This window comes from Dermacentor silvarum, chromosome 3 (genome assembly GCF_013339745.2).
Source record: "Dermacentor silvarum isolate Dsil-2018 chromosome 3, BIME_Dsil_1.4, whole genome shotgun sequence".
NCBI lineage: Eukaryota > Metazoa > Arthropoda > Arachnida > Ixodida > Ixodidae > Dermacentor > Dermacentor silvarum.
In genome coordinates, this window is record NC_051156.1 from 193,105,529 (window position 1) to 193,124,945 (window position 19,417).

General features: G+C 48.5%; 1 protein-coding gene across 1 annotated transcript in view; it reads right to left on the reverse strand.

Annotated features, from left to right (window-relative positions):
- LOC119446377 (uncharacterized) overlaps nucleotides 1-4,142 on the reverse strand; it is a 71,657-nt gene extending 67,515 nt beyond the window's left edge. The window contains exon 1 of the mRNA XM_049664099.1: nucleotides 4,125-4,142. The gene's annotated coding sequence lies outside the window, so the exon portion shown is untranslated. The remainder of the gene's footprint in view (nucleotides 1-4,124) is intronic.
- Between the last annotated feature and the right edge of the window lie 15,275 nt (nucleotides 4,143-19,417).

Here is a 19,417-nt window from a genome sequence, read left to right on the forward strand (position 1 = left end):
TCCTTCTCCGACCTATTCGCAGCACCCCCGACCGGAAACTTTTACAGTGCAGCTTCTGGAGGTGGAGCTGCATTGACGACATTGGCACGAAATCCGCGCTGGACCTTGCCCACGAACCAGAATCGTTTGGACGTTCTTGTTGACAATGTTCCTGTGTGCGCACTGATTGACACCGGGGCGCATGTGCCCATTATGAGTGCTGCTCTTCGCCGTCGGCTCAAGAAAGCTCTGACGCCTGCCTCCGAACCGAGCCATACGAGTCGCCGACAAAAGGACTATCGCTATTGTTGGCACGTGCTCTGCCCGACTCACCATCGCTGAAATTAACACCGCCGTGCTCTTCACCATCATCGAGCATTGCCCTCACGAAGTCATTCTCGGTCTGGATTTTCTCGCCACTCCTTCTTCCCTCATTGACTGTTCGACCGACTCACTTCGCCTTGACTTGCCCCTTCTTGCCGACCCTGTGGACCCGACTCAAACCCATTTAAGCTGCATGGATTCTATTTGCCTCCTGCCTAAATCTGTGACGTGCGTCGACTTGTTTTTCACACCAGCTTTATCTGACGGCAATTACATGGTAGCTCGAATTCCGGCCGCTATGCTTACACATGGTGTTACCGTTTCGCACACTCTGCTGACAATTACTGGCAACGCACCTGCCTTCCCCTTGTCAATTTCGCGTTAACTGCGTAAGTCCTCCCACAAGTGATCTCATGGGCTGTAATTAGCGCTCACCGGGATGATCAGGTCGAGCCCTTATTTCACTGTCGAAGGTTGTTACAGCTCAACCCATACCGCGACGTCATACCACGGCAGTGGCGTCGACATTGAGACGATGGTTTCCTCTGACCTTACGCCCTAGAAAAAAAAAAAAAAAAAAAGAACGGACAATTTTGCACTCGGTCGTGTGACCCCCGATGGTTTCCTCTGACAGTCCCGCATCTACAGTGACCCATGTAAACGTGAAAGAGTTTGTCGAAGATCGGCCTGTAGGAGAAGCATACTCAGTGAGTCAAGTTGGTCCGATGGTTAGTTTCGAGCGCTGTTCCCTTAGCACAGACGTCCGATGCGCTGCCCATTCGACGACGGACAACCCAGCGGCTCAGGTAGGCGGCGAAACGGTTAGATACTAACATAGATACAAACATAGCTCCCGGAAAGTGCGGGGAGTGGCTATGCATGAATTGCCCGCGCATCCGCGTGCTTCGCTGCAAATGATGTGTAAGCGCGTAAATGCGGTAGTGCTATATACGTCAGCACAAGGCGTGCAAAAAATGTATGTACATACATTCACATCTTTGACATTGGTGGTCCTCAAGTGACACACAGTTTTGACACCTGAATTCTGTAGGGAGAGGTCATATGCTTGACTTCCTTACAATTTGAATGTTTAGTGTAATCCTGCCACACTGCTCTTTGTGCTACACAAGTTGGGACAACTACAAAGTATGAACGTGACAACATCTTCTGTGAATATGGCTCAACCCCATAAAACTCAAACACCATTCCACATCAAAGAAAATTACAACTTGTTCATTTTATTTTTGGCCCTAGCGATTGAGTACACTCGAACTAAAAAACAATGCAATGCTATTTTAATCATAAAATAATTATTATAGAAATCAGTAATTGATTTGCTGATGTATCCACAACTGCAACTTCGCTTCAGCTTGTCAAAAGCGCAACTACGAGTTTTCCATTAAGTTTCTCGGGCTTAAATAAGTGCTTTAAGTACCTAACTCAACGTATCGAAAATGATACGTTGGGTGCTTTTCGCTTAAGCTGTAGGCTGTGTTGTTGGCATAACAACATGTACTACTACATCATTTCGTGATGGTGAAGGGGAATCCTAACCCTGCAGAACCCAACAATCAAGAAAATGAAGACGGAGAAAGAAGCGAAGACAGAAGAGGATCTGTCTAATACCTTCTCACTTAACACTAATTAGATTGGTATGGGTGCCTAGTCACAAAGGATTAGTTATCAATTAATTAGCAGATAGTTCGACGAGAGCTGCCTTTAGTGGTCCAATTCTCCCGATCCTTCCTGTATCAGCTTTCATAACTGCTGCTAGGTTCAGGAGACTGGTAGTCATGCGATACCTTTGGAACCTATCATTAACAAATTTAACCGATTACCGACACCTCCTATTTCCTTGGAACAGCCACTTACGCCGTAATAGAAAAGTTGAAGTCATCTTTACCAAATTCCGATGTCGAATTCCTGCTCTGGTCTGACGTCCTCCTCCTTGTGCTCATACTGTGGTGAAGACGAAACAATCTTCATGCCATGCCGCCATTTTTCCTCGTTACAAAAACACACTTTCGAAGAAAAATTTCATAGTACTGGATTGAATATTACGATTCCCGATATTCTATATTTGGGAGCCTCTTCTCTGGGACATTGTCATATATGGATGGTGGTGCAGCTGTTGTGGGTTATTTAATTGAATCAGGACGATATCCTTGCTAAATTCGTCAATTTTGTCTGACTTCATTGCTGTAGCCATTCAAAATTTCTCAATAGTGATTTTTTTAGAGCGAAAGCTCTACTACGCCACGTCTCGCAAGGTCAGTAATCGCTTCGCAATGACCTTGAGTTGCCGGAGCGCAAGTGTGGCAGGTGTGACGTCACGCCACGTGATCCGCTGCGGAGAGGCGTCGCAGCTGCGCTCGCTCGGAGCCTCGCCGCTGCGGTACCACGTGACTAGGCGAAGGTTTAACGGCTGCTTCGCTCAGTCTCGCCATGGATGGCGCGCCGGCTGGACTGTCTGTGCGTGCGCTTCAGCGCAAGCGACAGGCTGAATGCGATCATCCAGTAGATGCAGCTGGACGGCAGGCTCCGAAATCTCAAGCAAAGGCAAAGTTGGCTGCTGAAACACCGGAGCAAAGGGAGGCCAGATTAGCACGTTATAGAGAAGCTTACCAAGCGCGGAAGCGTGCATTAATGAAACACTGTGTATACTCTTTGCAAAACCAAGCCAAACAGCTAGACATTTCGCTCGTGATAACTAGGTTTACAAGAGTTAAACCTCTTTATTTTTTTAGACTCGTATAATCTTTTTCTTAAATCACCCGATTCTTGGCCAATCTCCCATAGTGGGTATGAGCCACTCTCGAAGGCAAGCAAGCAAGCAGGACTGTCAAGAATCGTGAGGCCATGCTTAATAATAATTGCAGCCTCTGACTTGTATGACCAGGACATCTGGTGAATTAACCAGGCCTGGGAAGCAGCAAAGGCCAATGACTCAGGTAGCAGACCAGGTAGCCAATCAGTCCAGGTAGTCCAAGTCCAGGTGGCCAATGTATAGTAGTCGAGGTAGTCAATGGCTACCTGGACTGCGGAGGTCATCTGCCTTGGCTGAAGAAAGAATCACTCTTTCCTACTGATTTAGTTCACAAAAACTCTCTCTCCCTCTCTTTCACAAAAACACAGAAGTCATATTGACAAAGTGCATGATTAACAAAGACATTTTGCACAAATCTAGCAAAATCTATGGCAATCTTTTCTTAAGTTAGGGGAAAACAGGCTTGAGAGGTTGGCAGCACTGTTCCGTGGTCACTTTTTCATCCGCGCCCCCAAACGCTGCGCAGAACGGAAGGAGCGCCAAAGCTAACATGGGGGCACGGTGCATGGGGGACGTCGACTCTGTTTACAGACGAAGGACGCAGTTTCCAAACCTGTTGCAAGCCGGGCCAGTTCCACTGACAACACCGGCAGGTCGTCGGCAAAGAGTCCCGTGTTTCATTCCCGGAGCGGCAATGCACAGAGAGGCATTCTATATGGGCACCTGCTGATAACCGGTTACGCAGTTGCTTTCGGCAGTGCGTTCGCGTCGTCGCCGTTAGCTCACGTAGACAGTAACATCAAGAGTAAAATGGCCGGGCAGCTGCGGTCTATGCCGACGACGTGCGCCGTTGTTTTCTTTCTTTCTTTGCGGCAACTGAACGCACAGCTGTCGGTCGACAAGGATGCACACCTATATGTACTAGGCAGAGTTGAATAAATGTGAGCCGGATTTCAGCAGAACGCTTAGAGAAGCATACTTAAAAGGGGTACAGAGGGGCGAGGGATGGCCTGGTAAATTGCGCTGCTGCGCTACCAAATGCGTCAAGTCTTACCGTGAAAACGGATGTCATTGCCAAAGAAGACGCAAGAACGAAAGACGACAGTGGCCCGACGCCACCTCGAAGTTCCTGCACGACAGCTTCCCGCGACGGCCCCAATTGCGACAGCAAATGCTCGGGAATAGACTTAATCATAATGCCCTGATAAGTCAGTTCTATAAAATAGGAGGAGGAAAGTAAGGGAGAAGGTAGGGTTGTTAGCCATGAAAAGCGTCTAGGTGGCCATCCTGCGCTGAGGAAAGAGAAACGGGGAATAGAAAGATGAGAAAGACGAAAGCGAAAAGACGCGGTGTAAATGCGAGCACGCTCGCGGATGACGTCACGCAGTGCAAGGCGCCTCGCGTGCACGGACCAGTCGCCCTAAAGAAGCGCAGAAGTGCATTCACGGCCTTGTGGACCGACGAGCGATGGGGACGGTGTTCGAGTGTCTCCCCTGCGCTGACAACGGCCGATCTTCCAGTCGTCGGAAAGCGTTGAAGAGTATTTCTCTGCAACTGTAGAACGCAAATCGAGGACAGTGACAGTGGTCGATGTTGCCTTCGCCGCCGCAGACATCGCACGCAGCTCTGTCGGTCATTCCAATTAAGTGTAGTGTAAGCCTTCGTGAAGGCAACTCCTGACTACAGCCGACACAGCTAGTGATGCCTCACGGCGGCAAAGTCCGGGTGGGAGATCAGCAGTGAAGGTTCGGGTATCGGCAGAGAGGTTCGGGCTCGGGCAAGTTCGGGTGCTATATGCGGGGTGTTCAATTCCTTTAAAAAAAAAAGGAGTTTGCATGCTAATTAAGCGGTGAAGCTTCGTAAGTGAATTAGACTCAACCTAATAGAGAGTTTTGAGAAGTTTCCCGGCACAAAATTGACCCAAACAATCCGTAATACCTCGAAATGTATTCGTTTCCACTTGCGCCAAGTTGTTTTTTCGTCCATTTTCATTTTCCTTATTATTTCTACATTTTAATTAAACATAATTAATTTCCGTATGCTTTTCTAGCTTCATTGTCTGCTCTCTTCCTTACGGTTGTAACTAACAAAAATGAATCCTCACGGATCCCCTTATTCTTCTAACTCATGACAAAAAACTGACGTACCGACGCAGAAGTCTGGGCGCGAAATTCAAAAACAAGGGTGACTTAGTTTGCTTTTACATTTTGTCATCCTGTAACCAACTTTCTTCCCGCCAAACATGACAAGTGATAGTGTAAGGTCCTGGAAAGAAGGCCTCGCCTGTCCAAACTTGGCTCGAGATGGTACAGAGGCGGGTAGTACGCTTTATATTTAACAAATATAAGAGAACAGATTCACCGTCATCCATAATGCTGCAAAACAACATTCCAACTTTAGAGCAGCGCAGAAAAATAGCGAGACTTAAATTTGTATTCTTGTTTTATCACGACAAACTGAATGTGAATGCGTGCGCATATATTCAGCCATTTCTGTCGCGCACCTCGAGAAATCGGCATGCACAAAGTCTACTTCCATATCAAACACGCACTAACCTTTTAAAGTACTTACTTTTTCTCGCACGAACTATTACTGAGTGGAATTCACTGCCGGAAAAAATTCTTTCATCAGAATCTGCAAGTGCTTTTGAAAGTGCGCTGATTGATTTATTAGTATTTTAGTATTTTGTCTTTTTTCTTGGAATCTATATGTTTTATTGATGTAGTGTTATTTCATAAATTGCGAACATTGAATTTGTACACCCGACGTATTTCGGGGGAGTGTTCCTTTTTGTTTATTTTTTTTTCTGCTGTTATGTGTTGCACTCGATTGTGAGCTATATTTTATTATCTGGGCAGGTTGCACCAGGTTCTTTTAATGGTTCTGGTTGCACTTACGCATTTGCTTTGTTTTCTTTTCTTTCTTTCTTTTTTTTCTTATTATCCAATTTGTGTGCTTCTGTGCCGCGCGGCTTCATTCGTGCCACAAAACTGTGAAACTGTAAAATCAATTCCCCACCTGCCTGGTCCTTCGTGGACCGCAGTATAGTGTAAATAAATAAATAAATACATTTAGCGTCGCTATTTTGTGTCTCTATTCTTTCTTTTATATGACGCGAATTACATTCCAGTCGCTGCAAAGCGGCCGCGAATGGGCACGACAGCGAGTCGACGACAAGGTAAGGACGCAGTGACTAATACACCGCTGTCCGACAGGAATCTGTATAGATGCGCCAATAGACTAAGCTCACTAATTCCCGTGACGTCACGGCGAAGGCGAACTACTGTCGTTATCGGCGTCTTTCGAGGGAGCTAGGTTCTGGGATTTTACGTGCCAAAACCACGATATGATTATGATTTTACGGTCCCATCTTGCGATCGTGCATGCTCGCTCGTAGTAGGACCGCCCAGGTTAAAGATGGCGAGAGCGGATTGGCATCTCTCTGTCTTGCTGCCCGAGTATCTCTTCAGGCCATTTTTGTATACCCTATGTATATACGTCCCGAACGAGGGGTCACCACAGCCGAGCAACCGCCAAATGTCTGCAACAAATTGCGCACTTGTAAGCCTTACAACTGGTCCGTTGTCCGTGAACGTCCCCGGGACAGTCTGGCGAGCGCATGGTTCGAGTTTGATGGACAATGGTGGAGTGAGCTCTCCCAAACGCGACCACTCCCGCTCGGTATAGCGCGTACTGCCGCGCCATACCAACAACACTTAGATAGCACAAGGCCTGTTCACTCCGATACATGACGTCATGCTACCTGGACCGAGATTTCCATTGCCAAGCCTGGCGTGACGAAAGCGGTGACGTCGAAATTACCGCTGCTTACTCGGGAGCATCCCCATTAGATTCTACGGCAGTCGGGCCCGGTAGCGTCATGGATCGGAGTGAACAGGCCTTGCATGTGCTATCTATAGGTGGCGTTGGCTATACGCCTCTCTGAACGCCAAGCGAGAGGGTAAATTTACCTCCAACTGCGTCACGCGTGGCGCGACAACGGCGTTCTGTACACGTGACCCATGCGTGATCGAGTAATGGCTTCTTTCCTCTGCACAACGACACCACAGTAAAGTAGACACGATACCGTGAGTATAGTTACGATAATAAGATATAAGCGATATTAGTATTACATGTTTTCTTTGCATGCATATAGCGTTATATGCTTTTAGCAAGCGACCCCTCTATGCTGAACGGAATGAAAGACGTTTCACTTGAAAAAGAGAGAGAGAAAAGAGGCTGCGGAAACTGATGACAGGATGAGTGACCGATAAGTGAAATTTCCGCGATGTTGTCGCCGATTCTACAGCGAAAGATACTTATCTAATCAGATTGCGTGCACGACGAGAATAGCAGTGTCACATTGTGGAACATCACCAGCGCGAGCAGCAGCGAGTACGCTGGAATATACGTACATCGCGTCGCGTACAAATAGCCACGACTATTTGCACAATGTGTACTCTGTTTATGCACCGCAAGGGTCATAACTTTAATGTCACGCAATGCATGTTGATGTACGCTTGTGCACAATAGTCACATAACCAGTGGTACATATATCCTGTTGCCCAAGAATGGCGTAGGCCAATTATAACAAATGTAAGGACTTCGATGAAGTCGTTGCAAATCATGCGCTATGTCATTAAGAGGCCTGTGCGCTTAGAGATACCTATAAGCCGGCATTGTCTGCAGGTTTTACGCAGTGTTATATCGGGTGCTTAAGCGAACACTTCCAAAAAAATTTTTTAATGTTGCCTGTGGCAGATAGCACAATTCTAGTTCATGAGCTGGAATAAAGTTTTTTTTCTCTCTCTCTCTACTTGAAAGAGGCGGACATTACTCGCACAACAAATTGAAATGCATAATCGACTAATGAACAAAAATTCGATAATTAAGTTTTAACTAATTACCTTATGGCCCATATTGCAATTTACAAATTGTAACCGTGGAGTTCGCAAGGCGGATCCACTTGGGAACGAATTCTCAGGATGACACCAGTTTCGACATATTAATTCCCGAACTTGGCGGAGAAATGCATTGGCGTTCCAGTTACTTTTATGCTTCAATGCATAAAACGACGTTTTGCTAAGACGCGCTTGGCTTACGTTTATCGCGTCGTAGGCACCAAAGTTGGAAGTCGTGGCGTATACGTTAACATCCAAAATGAAATTTGAATTGCGCGCCACGGTGCCATTTCGGAGGCGAAGCGTTGTGGCCCCGCCCCATTCCGCCGTAGCCTACGCAGTGCAAGTCAGAAAAATGAAAAAGGAACGGGAGCTCAACGGAGGCCGTGTTTGATTGCCAGTACTTCCGCTTCTACTGAACACATTGAAGTGTACTTTTTGCACCAAAGTATTTCTGAAATATCCTATTATCATTTCAAATGTCTTTCTCCACTTTGATAAAAGGGCCTTTTAAACATTTTTGAAAGTGTTAGCTGAAACACCCTTGTATTGTTTGGTTATGCGGAACAGCGGTGCGCTCACTGGCACTATTTTGTCGGCGACATGCAGTCATATATAATACAGGCCAGTGCTTATATTATACCATGTGTCCCAGCTATCACGCACCAAGCTTTCTATGCGGAGCAGTCTATGCGGATAACACCAATTGCATGTCGTTAGCAGTAACCTGACGAAGCGTCTCATAATTTTTGTGCTCTTTCTGGTGCACTAGTAGAGATTAATTAGCTTTTTAGCTGCTATATCTACGGCAGACATGTCAATATTAGGTGTTAGAGGGACTTCGAAAACATCAATTTCAACTGTTCGCAACACGCTAAATTTTGTGCGGCTTCTTTCTTTGCGCGTGTCACGTAATACATTGTTAAATTTGGCAGGTTTCCTTTAACACGCGAAAGAGCCGCGCAAGATATGGCATGTCGCAAACTGAAATTGGTGTTTTAGAAAAAGAAGGGTGTAAGATTGGGCTTCTTGGTAAAATATGCTTCAAGGTACGTTAACAGCGTGTTGGAGTGACTTTGCGTTAACAGCGCAAAAATCACTCCAACACCTATTGTGCTGACATGTCTTCCGTAAATATAGTAATTAAACGTGGCTAATTAACCATTACAAATTAGTTAGGAAGACACAAAAAGTCGCAATTTCGCCCGAAAGGCGAAGCATCGATTGTGATAGCAAATTAGTAGACAGCTATACGAAGTAAGATAGTAGTTTTATCGGTCATATAAAGTTGTAAATATTCGCTTACTAGCTAAATAATCAAGCACGGTGTCACGCGCGCAAACAGGTAAACATGAACACATCTCGCTCGATGACCGCGGGAGTTCGTCAAAACGCTGGAGTGAGAAAGCGCACCAGCGGCAGCGAGCAAATTAACCTTCGCGCTGGCTCTCGTTTCTACGCGAACGTCGAAAGCGCAGCGCATACGAAGCTACCGGCACTCGGCAAATGCACTTTGGCCCATCGCAGATCGTATTGAAGATGAGGCTCCCGCGGGCGCACACTTCTGCCGCGTCGCAGATCGTTTTCAAGATAGCTCCGTGAGCAGCAGCCGCGTAAGCAGAACCATAGCTATGGCAGAACGCACCTTCCCCCCCCCCCCCCTCGCCTCCCGTCTCCGTCGCCTCCTCCCCGTGCCGGGCGTGAACGAAGACCGTGCGCTTCCGGCCTTCCCCTCTCGCGTGCGCAAGCTGCGGTTGCCGGCTCACCCTCGCACGCTTTCACTCGCACACACAACGCACGGCGCGCGTCGACGATTTTGTCGCCGTTGGACTTTATACGGAACATCACGGCGACGGCAAAAATGCGCTTGGAGTGTCCATACAGTTGCTATCGCAATAAAATAATTCACGCAGTAACTCCTCTGGGAGTTGTCTAAATATGCGTAAGCACTGTGGCTCGCACTGTGTCACTTACTCACCTCCACGCAGCCCGGTGTCATTATCAATGTTATGGAACTTGAAGTGACAGCGCTGCTGTCAATTATATGTAGAAATAAAATGTGTTTTTGCTATTTTCTTTTTTTTTTAGCATGCTATATCTTTATTAGTCGTTTCACTTCTTGCCAACGGGTGGCGCTGTTGCTCTTATCGCTTCAGCTGCCATTCCGTTCCTCTGCTCCTGCCGCTCTCTGCACACGTTCACGCCTTTGCCTTTTACTGTGCGCTGCAACATTTTGTTTCTGTGTCGGCCAGTGGCTCCAGCGATGTACGAAAAACAGAAGAAAGGCCACAAGACGTTCCGCGCGGCTCTGTGGTTGACGAGCACGGGAAGGGACAGCAAGGCCACTTTTTTCCGCTTCCAAGAGAACGAAAGGTATAAGCATGCTTTTTAGGCAGTTGTAATAAGGAATAGCCGCTAACCTTATCGAAACGGCTATAAGACGAAAGGAAGAGTATGTCGTACGCGGTACATTTCTTTGTGGTGTGTAAGTACATTGAAGCTACCTATCGACAGCCGCTCCTGAGACAAGTGAGTGCTACATGATTCGCTGACGGGAATTGCGTTTCCACGTTTATACGTTCCTCAGTGCTGCGTTTTCCCGGCTGCTACGTCGCGTTTTCGCGGTCCCGACCTAACTCCCATTGACTTCCATGTATTGTGTTCCCCCTTGATATGTCGCCAATCTGTAATGTTCCTGCATCTTACGTTGCGTTTGAACGTAGCGGTCACTTAAATTTAGCGGTGCAGCCAGCTTGCAACAAGTACGTTGCAACAAGCGACCGGCACGTTGCAACAATCGACCGAAGTTTGCAGTAAGCGACCAAAGCTTGCAGTAAGCGACCAAAGCTTGCAGTAAGCGATTGCAACAATCGACCGAAGTTTGCAGTAAGCGACCAGCGTTTGCAATAAGCAGCCAAAGTTGCACAAGCCAGGCGCTGCACATGTGCATAGAGCAGTTTGCGAAGCACCCCAAGCGAAGTGTGCATCAGTTGAAGCCTACCGGGAACCACGCACACTGGGGCAGATACACCGAGTGTAGCGCTACATTTATTTGGGAACCGGCAAGGGTCTTACACAAGTACCATAATCATCATAATAAGTCAGCTTCCCCGCAATGGATACGTGTTTGGCGGTGAAGCTTAAGTAGTGTGGTCAAGCATGAAAGGGGCCACTGTGGCGAAACAATGTACACTCGGCCACAAAATATTGCGGGGGGGCGCGAGCGCGTGGCCAAGCGCTCCTCCTCTCCTTCTAGCGGCGCACCCCTGGTGTCGAGACCGACGCTTGCGCGCATGCGCGTCCTTCCGTGACTGCAAGCGTGCAAGTTTCCGCGCTTGTATCTTGCGCGCCGGCGATATCCGAGGGTAGCCGCGAGGTGCGCTGTGGCGACTTCGACAGCCCGCGCGGGTGAGGCCGCTTTTTGTCGAAACACGACAGGGATCACCATATTTTTTTTGTCGCCTGTCATCTAAAGGCATACTTATGGGCGAGAAGCCAGCGCAGTCTTTGCCAGCCCGTATACTAGATTCATTACCCTGCCACGCTGTTCTGCGGGAGAACGTCCCGTTCTTAAAAAAAAAAAAAAAGAACGAAGATTGGTCACGTAAAAGGCGCATCGTAGAAAAAAAGAAATGACTTGGTGCGTTTGCGACCGGGCGAGATATATCTGTGCTCGTGTTCCGACAAAAAGCGGCCGCAGCGCTGTGGGCTGTCGAAGTCACCACAGAGCCAATCGTAAAAGGTGCACCTCGCGGCTACACTCGGATATTGCCGGCGCGCAAGGAACAAGCGCGGAAACATGCACGCTTGCAGTCACGGAAGGACGCGCATGCGCGCGAGCGTCGGTCTCGACACCAGGGGTGCGCCGCTAGAAGGAGAGGAGGAGCACTTGGCCACGCGTTCGCGCCCCCCGCAATATTTTGTGGCCGAGTGTACATGTTCCCTTAATTATACACATGCACACGCACCGAGGACTGTGCTCGGTCGCTCGGTCACGGCACGAGCATCTAGACGTCTAATAACCACACTAGCAGCCATTCACAACTGTTTCTGACATAGCTGTGGCGATTTGTGGCCTTCCTCACAGTTACGTTTTCCCGCCTGTTACATTTTTTTTTTTCGCGGTACCTTGAAAAACGTATCAACGGGGTTCTACTGTATCTCGGCGACCGCTGTTCGCTTCATAGAATTAAAAAAAAAAACTGATCATTTACCTTTGCTGAAGATGCCTGAATGCTTGTTGCACAGACGAGGGGGTTAAATTAGAGAACATTGTGCTTGCCTGTTCTTGGTTAGACATTGCAAGTCGCCTAGAGCAATTCACAAGGTGCGGAAACAAATTGAAGGAGCGCTGCGCTGGTGGTGCATGGCCGTTCTTAGTTGGTGGAGCGATTTGTCTGGTTAATTCCGATAACGAACGAGACTCTAGCCTATTAAATAGGTGCGGGGTTCCCAGCACCTTACAACCTTCTTAAAGGGACAAGCGGCTCCTAGCCGCACGAAACAGAGCAATAACAGGTCTGTGATGCCCTTAGATGTCCGGGGCCGCAAGCGCGCTACACTGAAGGAAGCAGCGTGTCTTTATCCCTGTCTGAAAAGACTGGGTCACTGCAAGCGCCGACTTCGCGTTGTCTGCTAAGGCGCCGGGAAATGTGGCGTGTCGCCCCCCCCCCCCCCCCCAAAAAAAAAAAAAAAAAAAAAGAAAAGCCTGTTTGTCTGTTCTTCTTTATCGAATATTCATCTGCGATGTGCGATGTTCGCGGTTGGTAACTGAGAACTAAGCGGACAAGCAGATTTTGCTCAGACCGAGCGAAATTGCCTTCGGGTTAAGTCGCGCTGGCGCGCAATGCGTACGAAAGTGCTTACGCCGGCGCTTAGCGCGCCACGCGCTCCGATGTTGCCGCAAAGTATTGCTTCCCCTGTGCAAAACAAATTCTTCTAGAGTAGGAAATGTTCATTGACCGTTGACCAGTGGCTTACAATTTTTGGAAGACCATCTTTCAGTAATAAGCATTCTGCAGAACTAGGAAGACAAGGAGTATCCAAAAAGTTGAACGAACTGATCCGTCAGTGTCTTAATGTCAAGTGAATAACAGATTTAGAGATCAATAGAATTTAGCTGTAAGAAACTGATCAGTGTTTTCACACAGCTGTTGAGAAATCAGCATTACCAACCTGTAACTTCAATATACTAGCGGTTAAAATAAGAATTTGGATTGCCAGGCCTTTGTGGCATATTTTTTAGCATAAATCTCGCAACAAAATATAATAAGAGTTGACGTACATGAATTGAAAGCACTGTTCTCGCGGAAAGAGTGCTGAAATTTGTTCCTGCAATTGCGTTGCGTGTAAGCATAAAACTTATTACTTTCATTTTTTTTTTTTTTTCAGACCACAGCTCCAGCACGGACAACACCACCTCGTCTATGTTTCGGTATGCGAAATGTGCTGTCTTAATTCAGTCTTTCAACCAGTCTAGCTGAATGTTCCTTTTTTTTTTTGCATGAGTCATCACAGATAACTGTTTTGCGACAAACGATTTGCGTTGGTACGATTGTCTCACGCAAAGCAAAAAAAAAAAAAAAAAAAAAACCTTGCTCTTCAGAAATTGTAAGCTTCATGTACACGCGTCTGCCTATAGAATCTGCACTTTGTACTGTAGATGCGAGATACTCAGGTCTCCAATAATTTTGTGTGTATTGTATCTCTTGCTGTACAAAAGTTAATAATAAAATTGAAAAATAAAGCACATTTCAATGCCTGTTGTTTTCCTGTCGAAACGCTGTAGCCACACGCTATGGCATGCTGGCTCACGTATAACAGAAAAGGGTAAAATTTCAGCTAACACAGATGCGTTGCAGTAGCGCTCGACTGTAGTTGACGTCAGCACGAGAGAAGCATGCGTACGGTTTGAACATCGGACTGGTACGCCTGCGGCGTCAGGAGTTCGATCCTTATAGGACCGCCAAATCACCGACCAACTGTCATTGGAACCCATTAATACGCGCGCAAGCCTACATGCTATCGCTCATAACCACTGCAGTCACTCCGGTAATCTTTGTAGGCTTCTGAAAAGTACTTCGTCATTGTCTTATTAACGAGAAAATCAGAAAAGTCTTCGCGAACCACTTCGGCAGCAACGAAAGCCTGTTAGCTCAACACCTCCCTTGCAATGCCCTTAAAGAGAGCAAACGCGATGTTGAAGGTCATATTTGGCAAGGACGCGCTTTTTGAAAAGCGGTGAAAACCACAACGTCAACGCCTACCCTCATTTCCAAGAAAAAAAAAAAAAACACCGCATATCCACGGGGTGAATGATGATGAGTGGGCGAAGCTCCGGAGGGAATCATCGGTAAACCGTGAATCTTCCGTGTAATTCGCCCAGTCTCGCCGCACTAAATCGAACGATTGACTTCCACCAATGACACGCGCCATATGTGACGTCATTCCTATTTTATAACAGCGCCCTTCATTATAATTGCACCATCTCCCGCTTAAGGGGACGCTAGCACAAACGCGTTAGAAACGTGCAGTACCCTCTAGTAAGGGGGAGAGGCCACAGCGTCTTACGCAGCCGTTTACACATGCCGGAACGTGCACCGTGTTTGCCGACGCCATCAGCGTTTATGAATACGGGGGTAAGGCGGAGAGGCCACAGCGTCTTACACCAGCTTCTTACACGGTCCGTAACGCGCTAGCACAAACGCGTTAGAAACGCGCAGTCTTTCGTTAATGTTGGGTATTTATTGTCATCGTGGTGCGTGTGTCTATGTGCGCTTCGTGGCGTAGTGGTTAGCGCCGCGCGTTCGGAAGCGAGGGGTCCCTGGTTCGACTCCACGCTACGGACACAATTGTCTTTCAGAATTTTTTTTTTTTTCATAAAAGTAGACGTGGCTACCTACTATACGACGACGACGACTACTACTACTACTACATACTACAGAGGAGGGACAGACCCACACCCTAAGGAGCTTCGCCCCTAAAAATCGCATTACGTGAACTAAGTAGACGGCAAAGAGGTTCATTAAAGGGCGACACATGCCCATAGGCATACCCGCCCACATTTTAGGGGCGAAGCTCCCTCGTCGGGGCGAAGTGCGTTTCCCAAGTCTAGGACGGCTATACACGTGAAAATTGACGTGCGACTAGGCTATACCTACTCCCATAGCTATACCTACTCCCATAGCAATAGCGTCAAAGGTTAAATAATGACCTTACGCGTCTCGACAGCCCACCGTTGTCGGAGGACGTTATTTTAGGCCCTTGGCCAGACACTCAATCAAGTTTCAAGGCCATGCAAGCGCTACTGAAATTTTTAAAAAGTACGGGCCTGGACTGTAGGCTTTGAGCATGCCAAAGTGCTTGCCATATGTTTCATATCCTCCTTCTCTCATCATCTTCACCCATCATGCGCCTTTTTCTTCCCTCTTTTTTTCCCTCTTCCCCTTCCCCCAACGCAGAGTAGCTGGCTAGAGGAATTTACCTCAGGCCGACCTCTCTGCATTTCGCATCATTAAACTTATATCTCTATCTCTATCCCATAGCAATAGCTTGTTGGCTGCGTCTTTGCGCTAGAAAACTTCAATACGCGCAAAAACGCGTAATGCTTTTTTTTTTTTTTCGAAGCTTTCGTCGCGCTGCTCCCTCATACGAGAGGGTTGCATTTCCTGCGGCAAGTGCATAGGCCGCTGTGTCTTCCGCTGTGTGCGAGCGTGCAGCCGTCATTTGCCTTTACGTCACCAGATTCAGAATTGTACAGAATATTTCACCGCACAGCATAGATATGCCATGTGTACGCATTTTAAGTAGTGCGTGCTAGAGCATTGCACAGGCCGATTATTTAAGCCCGGGCCCGACCCGGGCCCGTTTTTACGTTGGGCTGCCCGCCCGAGCCCGACCAAAAAATTTATGGGGAGACCCGGGCCCGGCCCGGGCCCGGAAATTTTCTACGTTACCCGCCCGGCCCGGCCCGCCACTCCTTTACCTTAGGCCCGAGCCCGTCCCGACCCCGGCTCGAAACCGGCCCGAACCCGGCCCGAGACCGAAAAAGACATGTTTTTCTGAGTCGAGACGCGCGAGGATAACTGGCTGCACGTTACATGCACACCACCAGAAAGCCCGAGCCCGGCCCGGGCCCGTGAAAAAACTGCTCTACCCGGCCCGGCCCGGGCTTTCGGGTAAGCCCGAGCCCGTGCAGTGCTCTAGTGCGTGAAACTCATTTCTGCTTCACTTACGCCGGTGCAAACAGGAAGCGGCCTCGTACCTCACAGAATCTCGACTGTTTGGTGTACTAGTGATGCAGGAATGAACTCCGGTCTTGTTCAGTGCATACTCTACATAATCAATTTCTCAGGACGCGTGAACTCCGACGAGAACTGTCAGCGCCTGCAACAAGAGTTTACTTACGCTGTACTGCGCACAACAGTAATCCATGCTTGTCGGCTGTCTGTTTCGTGCATTCTGTTGCAAGTCGGTGGAATTTCACTGCTGGCATCAACCCCTTCGTGTGTACATTGCTGGTTTGGGATTCCACAACACAACAGCAACTACCAGCCTTGCGTAATTGCTGGTTTGGGATTCAACACAACAGTAACTACCAGCCTTCCGTAGGGGCGCAATCGCAAACAAGAGACGTTTCGCGCGCAGATCCTGCGCGAGCGCGGCCTAACCGGCACCTGAAGGGAAGCGGCGGAAATGTATACCGGAAATTTCGACCACCTGGGGTCTTTAACGTGCACCTAAATCTAAGTAAACGGGCCTCGAGCATTTTCGCCTTCATCTAAAATGCGGCTGCCGCATTTGTTGCTGCGGAATGCGGCCGCCACATTCTCGCCCAAAACCTCAGAGAGTGTCAAAGCCTTGACAAACACCGTGACAGTTTTTTTTTCCATATGCAAAAATGATTCGCTGTAAATTACCAACCCAAACGGAAGCACCCAGGAATGAAATTGTGATAGTAGCACCGGTTCCTTGGGTTAATAACGTCAGTGCGAAGCGACGAGAACAAAGGGTGGGTAAGTGGGGCGGGGGGGGGGGGGGTGAAAAAATTTCGGGAGGGGGGGGGGGGTTGCTTACGCCGACGCCAACGCCGCGACCGCATTTTCTGCGACACGGGGCCCTTGACGCTATCGCATTAAAATGACAGCTGTTAGAATAATGCAGACGGTAGCAGCAAACGGAAATCGTGCTAGTTTCCTCTTGCCTCTGCGCAGAAAATCGAACAATCGTCGAGCGCATTGCAGACAAGCGGGATTGCCGCCGCCCCCTCGCGCATCAGCAATGCCGTCGCCACAACAGCAAGCTTAATTTTTAAGCGAAACTTTATAGGCTCACAAGTGTCGGCGGTGGTGGTGTCACGCCGAAAAGGGGGCCGATCCTGGCGATAGTGCAGAAAGGGTCCAAGCTCAATGTCACATACCAGGGACAAAAAGAGAGAGAAAGAGAGAGAGAGAGAGAAAGGAAGAAAGAAAATCACCATGAGAAGGTCAGATACACACACGACAAGCACCCATTTTCTCGACAGGAGAAGGGCTGGTGAGCTTTTTAATTTTTTTTTCTCAGAAGCATGGCCTACCAAGCACCAGGGGAGAAACTGGCGCTCGTGACGCTAGTCCCGTTTACCCGGGGGGGGGGGGGGGGGGGGGGGGGGGGGGGGTATACCAGCTTACATAGCCGTGTCTTTAGCGCCTTATCCATCCGCATCGAATCATTATGAGCCGTGTATCAAACGTGCTCCGGCGGTGGCTGCTATTTCGAAAGCGACCTGCGATGGGGACAGAGTGCGCCGAGTGCTGATAGCTTCATGTGGGCTGTGTTCTCGCCACTTAGTTCGCGCTGAAGCGAGAGGCAGCACGAAGGTCAATTCGCTCGCTGCTGCGGGCCCAATATTGAAAGCGATCGTCTTATGTGACGGACGGACGGACGGGTTTCCTCGTTGGGTAGGCATGGAAATGCGCAGAAAAGAGTCTCGCATTTAAAATACGAGACGCTTCATCAGGTTGATTCTAACAGCATGCAGTAGGTTTCATCCGCATGGAATGCTTCCGTTTCTGTTCAACATGGTGCATGATAGCTGGGACATCCTATTTATCCACATAATATATTGTCGCGAGAGGAAAAGGCAGGCAGTCAGTTCCGAGCGAACGGCTGTTTACTGTTTTGGCCGCAGCAGCCAACAACACTTCTTCGTCCTCGTTCTCTAGCGTTACTAACGCGTGGCATTACCCCTCCCTCCAAAAAAAAAAAAAGAGGCATTGTCTCGATGTCGCTGCACGAAAGAACAGTGAAAGTTAAGCCACGGAAGTGGTTGACGGGTTAAATACCACCGGGAGAAAATAAAAGAAATGAAAAAAACAACGGACGTGAGCACAGGCACCGCACCACAAAGTTTGTGAACTGGCATCAGCGCGAGTGGTAGGGCTTCATCCTGGAGACGTGAACAATGTCGGAGGAACGTGGTCTACGCGATTGGTGCGATGATTCTGCTGGGACAACTTCGTAGTTGACTTGACTTATGCGATGAAGAACTATGTAGGGCCCAAAGTAACGGCGCAATAATTTTTCTGAGCGGCCTCGTAGACGTATAGGGGTCCAAATCCACACGAGATCTCCTGGCTTGTATGTTACGACTCGGTGGCGTATGTTGTATCGGCGAGCGTCTTGACTTTGCCGAGATAGAATTCGTTGCCGTGCAAGGTGCCGCGCTGCTTCAGCACGCTGAACAAAAGCGTCCGTATCTGGGGCGGTCGTATCAGACGAAGTTGGTAGAAGCATCACGTCGAGCATAGTGACGACGTCGCGTCCGTAGACCAGACGAAAAGGAGGAAACCCGGTGGTTTCTTGAAGCTCAGTGTTATACGCAAATGTCACATACGGGAGCAGCTCGTCCCAATTCTTGTGATCCGTGGCGACGTACATGGAAAGCATATCTGCAATCGTTTTGTTGAGACGCTCAGTTAACCCATTGGTCTGTGGGTGATACGCAGTTGCCGTACGGTGCGTTGTACCACTCAGCTGCAGAATATCTCTGACCAACTGCGCAGTGAAGGCCGTACCACGGTCTGTGATGACGACAGATGGAGCACCATGTCGCAGGACGATATTTTTGACGAAGAAGTTGGCCACATCCGAAGCAGTAGCTCGTTGAACGGCTTGGGTTTCGCAATATCTGGTCAAGTAATCGGTGGCGACAACAATCCAGCGGTTGTCAGCTGAAGACTTGGGAAACGGGCCGAGTAAATCCATCCCGACCTGTTCAAAAGGTGAGCAAGGAGGTCGTACAGGCTGAAGCAGACCGGCTGGTTTCATTGGTGGAACTTTGCGACGTTGGCAATCACGACAAGTTCGGACGTACTGCTTCACGCTTTTTGTGAGTTTTCGCCAGTAGTACTTCTTCTTGATCCTTGCCAGAGTACGCGTGAAACCAAGATGCCCGGACGTGGGTTCG